Genomic DNA, 10,145 nt, shown 5'->3' on the forward strand with positions numbered 1-10,145 from the left:
CTACCATGGCACTGAGAGAACTACCTGCAGAGCAAAAGGGGAAGATGTTTGCACCTCTGCCACCGCCCAGCTGCAAATCCTGGCCTGGCATAGTCCTAGCCAGACCGCCTTGCCTGCCTAACCCCAACTCGAGTGTTCCTGGGACACCAAGGTCCCACGGGGTGCAGTGGTTCTGTTCAGCTCTAAATCTGTGCCCCAAACCAGCAGAGATCAAACCAGGCAAAGTGATCGGAGCCGTGAATGCCTGGTTACAGGACCACGATCTGAGCTTGGGGTGATGAGGCATTTGCAGTGCACAGAGGGTGAAACTTGTTAAGTAGCCAGAACTCGAATCGTGCTTCCCCTCCTATTGCACACAGGTCTGCCCTGCCCTCCTAAAGGTTTTCCATCCTTTATTTTGGGGCAGATTTATGGTAAATAATAATAGCTGGGAAAAAGAAGGATGGATCCTGGAATGGCACGGATTTGAAGCTTGAAGTCAAGTGCCGGGGAGCCTACAGACACTGTCAGATCCATACCTGTCACTGCTGCCAACGGCTTTTACCCTCGTGTTTAACATGAGGCTCTGCACCAAAAACTGCCTGTGCCAAGCCCAGTCTCCCCGCTGGCTTTCCACGGATTGGGAGAGATAAATTCCCTCTGCCATGGGCTGGGCTCGCCGACACACCCAGCACTGCAAGGAGAGTTCCTGCAGCTCCAACTCTTCCTATGAAGGCTGAAATCGGAATTTCACCCGCTCCTCACTGGGGCTGATTTTGCTCTTTGCCTTGTTCCTTTATCCCAAGGGTCTGTGCAGTTCTCCCCTGCTTCCAGACAGAACCGCAGCTCCAGAAGGCAGAAATCAACTTAATTTAGCTCAAAGTTCTTCAAAATTCACAGCAGCACTCCAGCCCCAGAGGGTGGGTGCTCCCTGAGGCCCTTCAGCGGAGGGGTCTCGCAGCCGCTCCATCACTCCCGGCTGTGAGAACTCCAAAACCAGCAGTTTTGCTGCAAGCTGCAGAAATCCCCAATTTCTGACTTCTCCCCCAAGAAAAGGCCCATCCCGATTTTCCGATGTGGCAGCAACAAACATTTCTCCCCCCCCCCCCCCGAAAAAAAAAAAAAAAAAAAAAAAAAAACCTTTAACTCCCCCCTACGCCCCCCGAGGCTAGCTCAGACCCCCCGACCTCCCCGAGCCCCCCCCTGCCCAATTTCTGCAGGGCACACCGCAGGGGGGGCGATGCCCCCGGCAGCCGCAACCGGCTCGGAACCGGGAGCGGGGCCGGGGGGCTGCGGGCACCGGGGGCTGCGGGCACCGGGGGCGCTTTCCCCCCCCCCCACGCCCCGCGCCGCCCCTGCGGAGCCGCCGGCGGGCGGTGCCCGGCGCATCCTGGCCGTGCTCTGCCGCCTCCCCCGGTGCCACCGAGCCCAAACTTTGCCGGGAGCCCCCCCAGACACACACAAAACCCCGGTGGCAGCCCCCGGCTCACCTGAGCTCCGGGCGGCGGAGAGGGGCCGCGGCCGCCCCGGGGCTCCCCGAGCCCATCCGGGGGAGCTGGGGGAGAGAGGAGCGGCACCGGCAGCGGCAGAGCTTGCGGGGTTTGAATTCGTCCAAAGCCGCCGTGATTGGGCTGCGGGGATCCGAGGGGAGGGGGGGGGGAGAAACCGGGGCGTGGGGGATGCTCCGGGGTGGGGCCGGGGCCGGGAGGAGCGGGGATGCTGCGGGAGTGGAGGGAGGGGGGGGGGGGTGGGGGGGGATGCGGGGGTCGCGCTGCTGCTGTGGGGATGCAGCGGGGGGGAGAGGAAAAAGGGGGGATTGCGGGGGAATGGGCTAACGGGGGGGTGCGGGAGGTGATGGGGTACCCCGGGGGGCCGGGGGGATGCGGGGGTTGGGGGGGTGCAAGGGGAGCGGGGGGGGGCGATGCGGGGGAATACGGTGCTCCCGAGAGCCCCGGGGGTGCAGGGCGATGTGGGGGAGCCGGGGGACGTGGGGGGTCCTTGGAGGGTGTGGGGGGTCCTTGGAGGTGCAGGGTGGGGCGGGGATGCAGGGAGGAGTGGGGCTGTGGGGTTTTTGTGGACACGGAGGGGGAGAAGGGGGGGTGCAGGTGCATTGCACACGGAGGGGGATGCAGGTGCGTGTGGTACTCTGGGGGGGTGGCCAGGGTGCTGCGAGGGTTTGTGGGGTCCTGGGGAGGTACCGTGAGGATGCAGGGGGCCGAGCACGGTGTTGGGGTGCTGAGCTGGGCACAGGAACGGGCGCAGGGTGGGGGATTTCTGTGGGGACACAGGAGAGGGGTGGGGGCTGTGGGGCAGGGACCAGCGTGCGTCTAAGATGCAGGGGGTACGGGGGAGCAGGGGGGCGCATGGGGTGGTGCTGTGCAGGGGGTGATTTCTCAGGGAGGGTGCAGGGAAGCAGGGCAACACCCTGAGGAGGGGCAGCTGTGCAAAGGGGACAGCAAACGGGAGCATCCCAGTATCCATCCCAAAGGTCCCCCAGTATCCATCCCAAAGGTACCCCAGTATCCATCCCAGGGGTCCCCCAGTATCCATCCCAGGGGTCCCCCAGTATCCACTGGGACCAACGGGAGCGATGTGGCTGCAGGGAGGTGTGGGTGGGCACCAGGGTGAGAAGGGAGGAGGCGCAGCCCATGGATGCTGGCAAAGGGGATGGCTTAAAAGAGGACCAGTCTGCTGGGGCAGGCAAGAAAGATCCAAGCAAAGGCCCCACGGGGTTTTTGGTCAGGAGGAGCTCCCCGTCAGATGCAGCACTGCTGCTGCTCGTGCTCAGCACCAGCTCTCAGCTGGGAGCACACCTTGCTGACAACGATTAGCGAAAGCTCCCCCAGTCCTGCTGGGGCAACCCCAGGGGAGTTTCAGGGCTGGGGACAGCAGAGGGCTTTTGTCCTCTGCAAAGGTGCAGGATAGATATACAGAGAAAAAAAAATGTACTGGAGGGGCATTTGAAGCTGTGGCTACTTCTGGTGGGCATGACTGGGCTCAGAGTAAATTCTGCAGGTGCTCAGTCCATGCCCATGGGCCTGTGTCAAAGTGCTACGTCTCCCTCACACACTCAAGTTTTTTAATGTTACCCATTTGTGACACGTCTGATGTCAGCACAGGCACCTTCCTGCAAAATCCTTTTTTTCCTAAGTCCCTGTGGAGCAGATTAAATGCTCACCACATGCCGGTCCCGTGCCTACAGAGGTGTGATAATACCCCAGGTGTGGCTAAGCAAGCTCGGGGGAATTGCAGGATGTGCACAGATGAACTGTGATGGGGAGGGACTGGAAACCCCCCAGACCAGTGCCAGCATGAAGCCACAGGCCTGGGGCTGTCACCCAGGAGCCACTTTCTCCATACGACCCCTCCACCACGCAGCAGCACCCAGGGAGGTTTGGCCCCCACTTCTGGAAGCACCACGGCTCCCTGGAGCTGGTCTCTTCTCCAGGATGGGTCCTGGTTTCTGCCCCGTGGATGCTGCAGGCACTCAGCATCGTTTTTTGGGGGGGGCAGGGAGCAGGCAGGCTTTGTCTCCCTCTCTTACATCCCAGAAAAATCCCAAGATTTTTGTGGGGTTACCACGACGAGCTGGTCTAGAGGGTGGGACAGGCGCTGAGACTAGAGGCAGGAGTGACCATGCTGTGGTGAGACTAAATCACACTCTGCTCTCCTCCTCCAGCTCCTCTTGCATCTCCCAGGCACTGCAGAGGCTGCATGTCCTTTGGGAGGAGGAGCAGGGACAAAAACATGGCTGGAAAACAGCAAAAGCAGGACCCACACAATCCGTCCCCCCGCAGAGCCATGCGGTAAGTCTCCGCAGCATCCTCGAGGGCTGGCATCTGCTCCGTACCAGCTCTGGGGCTGTCTGAGCTCTGGCCCTCCAGCACTTGCCAAGACCAGGATGAGTCACGGCTGCTACGAAATCCACACGTCCCGCAGGCCCCTTCCAGTTTTATCCCCAGAGCTTATTTCTGCACACGAGGAATCCCAGACAAACCATTCCTACCGGGATCTGGGGAGCCTTAATCCCTGTGTCCAACACTGGAGGTGTTTTGGTTTTGTTTTTTAAATAAAATCCTCCAAAGCTCTTAGGGAACTGATGGGGTGAAGGGAGGTCCTTGCTGGCACACCCTTTGGGGTACACTGTTGATATTTACCCTTCAAATCACACAGGGCAGTGGTCTGCAGCTTCTAAAATCCCACGTTGGGCACAGCTGAGCTCCCACTGCACGTGGTCCTCATCCTTTCTCCCATCCTGCTCCGAAGCTGGGAGGACTGGCTCCCAGGAGAGAGGAGCGGAGCTGCTCAGCTGCTCTGTCCAAGGCAGAGCCGGGGTCAGGTTCGTTCTGGGGTTCCCATTAATTAGGAATAGGTGCCCACAAGCGAGACAGAGGCCTTTGCTTCAAAGCCAGTGGGAAGCTCAGAGCAAAAACCAGCTTTAACCGCATGCACCCCCATCACCGGGGCCCAGGAAAGGGCTGCTTAGCTTTGGTTGTGCAATTCACATTTTCTATCTGCTTTAAAAAAATTCAGCCCTGCAGAGAGACGCCTTGCTCGGGGAGCAGACCAGGCAACTGCCTACCTGAGGAGGCTGGCAGTATCTAAGAGAAAAACACGGAAAAGCATCGCCATGCACTGCTTGTGTGTATCTATGGTTACAGGAGCCTGTGCCAGAGCATGGACGATGTTTCCAGGGAAATCAGACACGGTGGTGTCAACAGGGACTGCAGGAGCTCATCCTCCATCGGGGTAGGGTTTGGATGCTCAGAGCAGACCCACACAGCAACCGCCAGGGACAAAAATAAACGCCTGCCATTTGGAGGAGAAACCATCCCACACACAGAGGGTGAGGTGGGCTTGGCAGGGAAACACAAGCACCACCTGCTGCTGCAAGCGCTTGGCACGTGTCCCCAAGGAGATCTAAGCGTGTGCCGAAGAGCTTCTCTTGTCTGGGCAGTTATTGCACGGTTACTGCAGTTACTGCACAGGTATTGCAGTTATTGCATGGTTGTTGCAGTTGTTGCATGGTTATTGCAGTTATTGCACAGTTATTGCAATTATTTCATGGTAATTGCCGTTATTGCACAGTTACAGAGCTCCCCACAACTAGAGCTCATCAGGCTGTTGTAACTGAGCATTGCATCCTTTCCAAAAGAATTCTGTAAGAAAGTTGTTTTTTTTTACAAAATCCTATATTTTCAATATGTTTTAAGAAAGCGGTTACATTAAGTTTTTGCTGCATTTGCTTTTTAAAAATCGAAATGTTTGTGATGTTATTCTCTTTTGAAATATATGTAAATCCCATCAAATAGCTTCGGTTCGCTTCCAATTAGTAGCAGTGCAGCAGCAGGGTGAAAATGAATGAAAAGCACTCTAGAAAACATCTCAACTGAAAGCATGTAAGGAAAATACACGATTTAGATCAAGGATAATAATAGAATTAATTTATTCACCTGTAGCCATTTCTCTGTTACAAGTTGTTTGAGAACAAGCAGTACAAAAACTGCATGAAATCACAGTGGTTTTTAAGAGGTAACGCAGGTACGCCGAATCCTGCCTCCCTGGGGGATTTTCAAGCCTCTTCCAACCCTCACCTCTTCTCCTTCAGCCTGGGACATCCTGAAGGTTTTTCTAAAGGTATCTGCGAGCTTTTGGGGGTCTTGTCACTGACAGATGGTTTAACACCTTTACAATTCCCTGGTACAGAGGGAGCAGCCTCCCTGTAGCCATGGAGCACAGCCACGTGTAGGTGAGACACGTTCTGCCTTCAGCTCTTCCCCTTCCTTAATGCTTCATTTCAGAAGGAATTTTTCAATGTGGTATTTCCCTCCATGCTCTTTGGCATCAAGAAATTGTTTTCAAATCATTTGCTTCAAAGAAGCTACTTTTTTTTTTTTTTTTTCCCCGTACCGTGTGAGCACTCTGGAAGAACTCACAGCTCTTTTAGCCCATCTACTAAAGGAGAAGAATCATTCTGGAGCAATTTGCTGCTAAAATGAGGCTTCAGCAGATGATATGAGCATCTTGAGAGACAGCACAGCACAAAACCCTTCTGCTCCACAAACCTGGAAAAGGCAGGTGCATTTCAGAGATTAAATACACTTAATTATAAAAAAAAAAAAAAAAAAAAAAAAAAAAAAAAAAAATCTACCTCTAAGGAACTTTTCTTAAACAAAGTTTTTTGGCACAGCTCTTTCCTTGTAGCTGCAATTTGACAGTGAACACATTGTATGTCCTGAAAAAAAACTACAATCCCAGTGGCAGGAAGACCAGAGAGGAAAACTTTCATCTGGCAGCATGGGCTGCGTGCCTGATATGTGCTGTTTGGGTGAGGAACAGAGCACCAAAGTGCACCTAGAAAGCTGCTTGTGATGCGTTCAAGATCTATCCTGATCATCACATTTAATCAAAATCAAGCAAAAAAAAAATGGAAATGCCTGGAACAAAATCATCAGTACAAAGACTAAACACCAACTGCCCAAACTCAAACACCGTGGGAGTAATTAGGACAGCAGAGCAAAGCCCCGTGTCTGAAGGTAACAAGTTGAGAGCAGGAGGTATGGGAAGGTCTGAGGTCCCCAACCCATCCCATTTCCCCACAGGCTCTCAGGAGCACCACAACACACAAACAGTGGTGGGGTATTTAATGCCAGAAGGGGCAGTGGGATCATCCAGCCTGAGTTCCCGTATCACCGGGGCCATGTACCTACACGTCTGGTCGAGATGTGTTGTTGAAAGTCACCTAATTCAGACCTGAAGACCTTTTTAGCAGGACATGCCACCACCTCCCAAGGACTTTGTGCCTTAATTCAACCACTTTCACTGTTAAAATCCGAGCTTTTGCTCTGGATGATAACAATAACCTGTGTGAATTGCTCCTTTCCTCTTGAATCTGAGCTGAGCCTGAGCACTGCTGTAAAATCCTGATAGATTTGATCCAGAAGGAACACAGAATTGCTTCGGGCCAAGCTGAACCTGAACAGTGTCGAGGACAGCTGAGCTTAGACCGGAATTTATTCAGCCCTCGTTGAATCCAAACCAGGGAGAAGTCAGATCGTCCTCTCCCACACCGGGGAGATGTAAGAACTAAGTTTTCTCACCATTTTTCAGCATCGCCTGTAAGAGCTGCCCATCCTAGCTGCATGCAGACTGCCATGGTCTCCTCACACAAGCAGCTGGAGACCGATTCCTTCCTGGCCCCGCTCCCGGCACCTCCAGGAATCGCAGCCCTTCCAGCAAAGCTGCCAGCTCGCTCCGAGCTCTGTCTCCATCTGCCCACACTCAGCCTCCTCCAGACACCTCTTAGGAGCTTACTGCAACTGAGAAGTCCTCGCAGGCTCCTGAAGGTCTCCTGCAGGCTGAGAACAACTTCAGAAGAAAGGATGTTCCTCGCCACAGTGTGCCAGGGCTCAAGCTGCTGCAGAAGAGCAGCAGGAGAGAGAAAGGGGGATCGTTTGTAGAGCAGCAGAGCAGTAGAGCAGGAGGCATCTCAAAAATGTAGGTGGTGAGTTACCCCAGCGGGCAGCCAGGGGAGCTGGCGCAAAGCCCCTGGGTGGATGCAGCAGTGCCCAAGGGCAGCCAGGGCACCAGTTTGCAGTGACCCTCAGTCTGTGAAGCCCAACCAGGGAGGTTTGCTGAGGGACAAGCAGAAATCCCATGCCTACAAGTCCCCCTTTGGCACAATGAGCCTCACAGGGTGACCACGGCTTTCCAAGGAGCCACCTCCCTGTTGGATCTTCCCTTTTGGCAAAAGGCTGCTTTGGGCCACAGCAGCTTGGAGCTTTCTGCCTCCATCTCTGGTCTCCAAAACCTCCAGACAACCCGAGTGGAACAGATGGCCATGCTCAAATCCCCCACGCCACTGTCACATCCACAAAACAGCCCCAATCCCAAAAGGTCAGCCTGCTGGGTCCTGGTGGCAGCCCCAAAGGGCAGAGCAGGCTCTGCTCCAGCCACCCCCAGCAGGATTGCAGCTGCGTGGGCCACGAGCTCCAAAAGGCACGTGCTGAATCCAGGGGTCGGCTCCTGAGATGTGTCTGCCCCCATCTGGCATCTCTTAGGGAAACTGGGATGCCCAGGAGGGGCAGAAGGGTCTGCTCCTTCCCTGTCTAGGAGAAGGCAATGGACTGAAACAGGAAAAATGAGAGAAATGAACATCAGCTGCTCAGTCCTACAACAGCTCTTAGAAAAAGAGGGGACGTGGGGAACCCAGGCAGATCCCCATTAAGCTGATGCCCTGCCACGGCCGATCCATGTCAGGTCCCAGCAAGATCCCAACAGCCAGTGCGTCCCTACATCGTGGAGGGGCCAGAGGACAGAAAAAGGACGTGTCCTTATCCCTGGGTTACACGCAGAGGCCAGAGCCAGGTGGGAACCTCCTGGGGGAGGCAGGTCCTGCTCAGGCCGTGCCGGTGTGAGATGCTCCTGCCTCCTCCCGAAACGCCTGGGGAAAATTATAAATTGCTTTTCCTCTGCTCTTCCCCAACTGGGATTATTGACCGTGGTCAGGCCGGTGGCTCAGAGCTTGCTAATGAATTGTAATTGGAAAGAAGCTGCACTTTGACACGTTTTATTTTATTTATGTCAGAATTCACCATGCGTTAAGCCGGGGGCTCATTAAATTAGCGAGGCAGACAGTTCCTGCCAGGATGGCCTGAGCTAATGGTGCTGGACAGACTTCAGCTGGGGCCTGGCAGCAGGCGTAGGAGAGATGGGGCCTGCAGAGAGCCCTGGTGCTGCTCAGCCCCCCCACCTAGACAGAGGGTCCAAGCCTGGCATGCCAATACCTCTCTGCGCAATAAATTACAAATTTATCCTTCTCTGAGTCCCACAGCTGCCCGGCTATATCTGCACCCAGCCTGCTGTCGGTCCCATCCCATCTCCCCAGGGACGTGCCCCCCTTCTTGCCATAGGGCCGAGCACGGCGCCTGGCACCGCGCTGGGCTCCTGCCCTGTCTGAGCCCCCTCCTGTGCCTGGCGAACCACAGAGGATCTGCTTTGCCTCTCCTTCACCTCCTGCTGGCAGCGCCGTGCCCTCTGGCCTCCAGACAGTCTCCAGATCCAGACAGAACCTGAATTTATAATAATTGTGAAAGGCAAACAGAACGTAGAAAAATCTTTCCCCTCCCTGCATTGGCTTGGCCTGCTGCTGCTTTCACTCAGACCTCTCGGGCCGGTCTTCTCTGGAAAGTTCCCCTATTCCTGTGTCTGCTGCCTTCTGCCTTTTTTTTTTTTGCTCAACTTTCTGCCATATTTATGGCATGAACCTCTCCCCTTTCCAGAATCCCATGGCTTACCTTCAGGGGGGTGTGAGTAGGAAGCCAAGTGGCTCTTCCTTGATGTTGTTACGATGTTGTGTTATGTCAGCAGATGATGTTCATGATAAAATGGTGTGTGTGGAACAGCGACAGTGCTGCTTGGGTGGGTTGAGTCCATCCTGCACCCCTAAGGACTGCAATCCCGACCCTCACCCCTTGCTCTCCCTGCAGGACCCCCGGCGTTGCCTTGCATCCCTTGCATCCCTCCAAGAAAAACCAGGAGTGTGTGATCTGCTGTGATGGGAAACATTTACACATTGATACTCAGCACCCAAGGGGCACTCGGTGCTCCTGGTCCCCTTTGCAGAGTGGGACTGGGAACCCATGGGGGCCCAGGGGTGCCTGTGTGCTGCACCCAGCTGGAGATCTGGGCTGCAAGGAGCCTTGCTCACAGCCTCGTGGTTCAAAAAGTCAGACATTTGCTGGCCAGGACTATTCTGTGATGCCAGCCCGGTGCCTGGCTTGTCAGGGCATCAGGGCACGGAGTCTCCCCATGAACAACGCTGCTGGGAGGCCAGGGCTGCTTTGCACAGCTCTTAGGCAAAGAAAGGGGCTCCGGGTGTGGTGGGAAGGAATCCTCAGGGTCCCAGGACCTTCCCTGCTCTGGGACCATCCTGTGCTCGCTCAGGGTGAGGCTGCTTTGCATAAGGAGCTGGGAAGTGAGGTTTGGGAGCACAGCGTCATCCATCACTGCCGTGCCTTCCCGCAGCAGAGAACCACCCTGTCTGGCAGGGCCTCGTTAGCATTCAAATGAGGAGCTGCTGAGCAGAGCCGGGGCTTCCCACTGCAGCAGGTCACAGCCACTCATTCACCCGTCACAACCACAAAACCACAGGATGCTCCATCCCC

At 55.2% G+C, this 10,145-nt stretch overlaps 1 protein-coding gene and 1 long non-coding RNA gene across 4 annotated transcripts in view; one reads left to right on the plus strand and one right to left on the minus strand.

Moving 5' to 3' along the window:
* CTXN1 (cortexin 1) overlaps positions 1-1,621 on the minus strand; it is a 33,938-nt gene extending 32,317 nt beyond the window's left edge. For both annotated transcript variants that reach the window (XM_068661605.1, XM_068661606.1), the window contains exon 1: positions 1,470-1,621. The gene's annotated coding sequence lies outside the window, so the exon portion shown is untranslated. The remainder of the gene's footprint in view (positions 1-1,469) is intronic.
* On the plus strand, positions 1,441-5,208 carry LOC137844907 (uncharacterized). 2 transcript variants are annotated; one of them, XR_011090040.1, is made up of 3 exons: positions 1,441-1,578; positions 3,659-3,785; positions 4,641-5,208. It is a non-coding gene; the product is annotated as an uncharacterized lncRNA (long non-coding RNA). The 2 variants fall into 2 exon arrangements; XR_011090039.1 differs by having other exon boundaries at positions 3,659-5,208.
* Positions 5,209-10,145: the final 4,937 nt, after the last annotated feature.

The sequence above is a fragment of the Anas acuta genome, chromosome 26 (assembly GCF_963932015.1).
Source record: "Anas acuta chromosome 26, bAnaAcu1.1, whole genome shotgun sequence".
In the NCBI taxonomy this organism is placed as follows: Eukaryota; Metazoa; Chordata; class Aves; order Anseriformes; family Anatidae; genus Anas; species Anas acuta.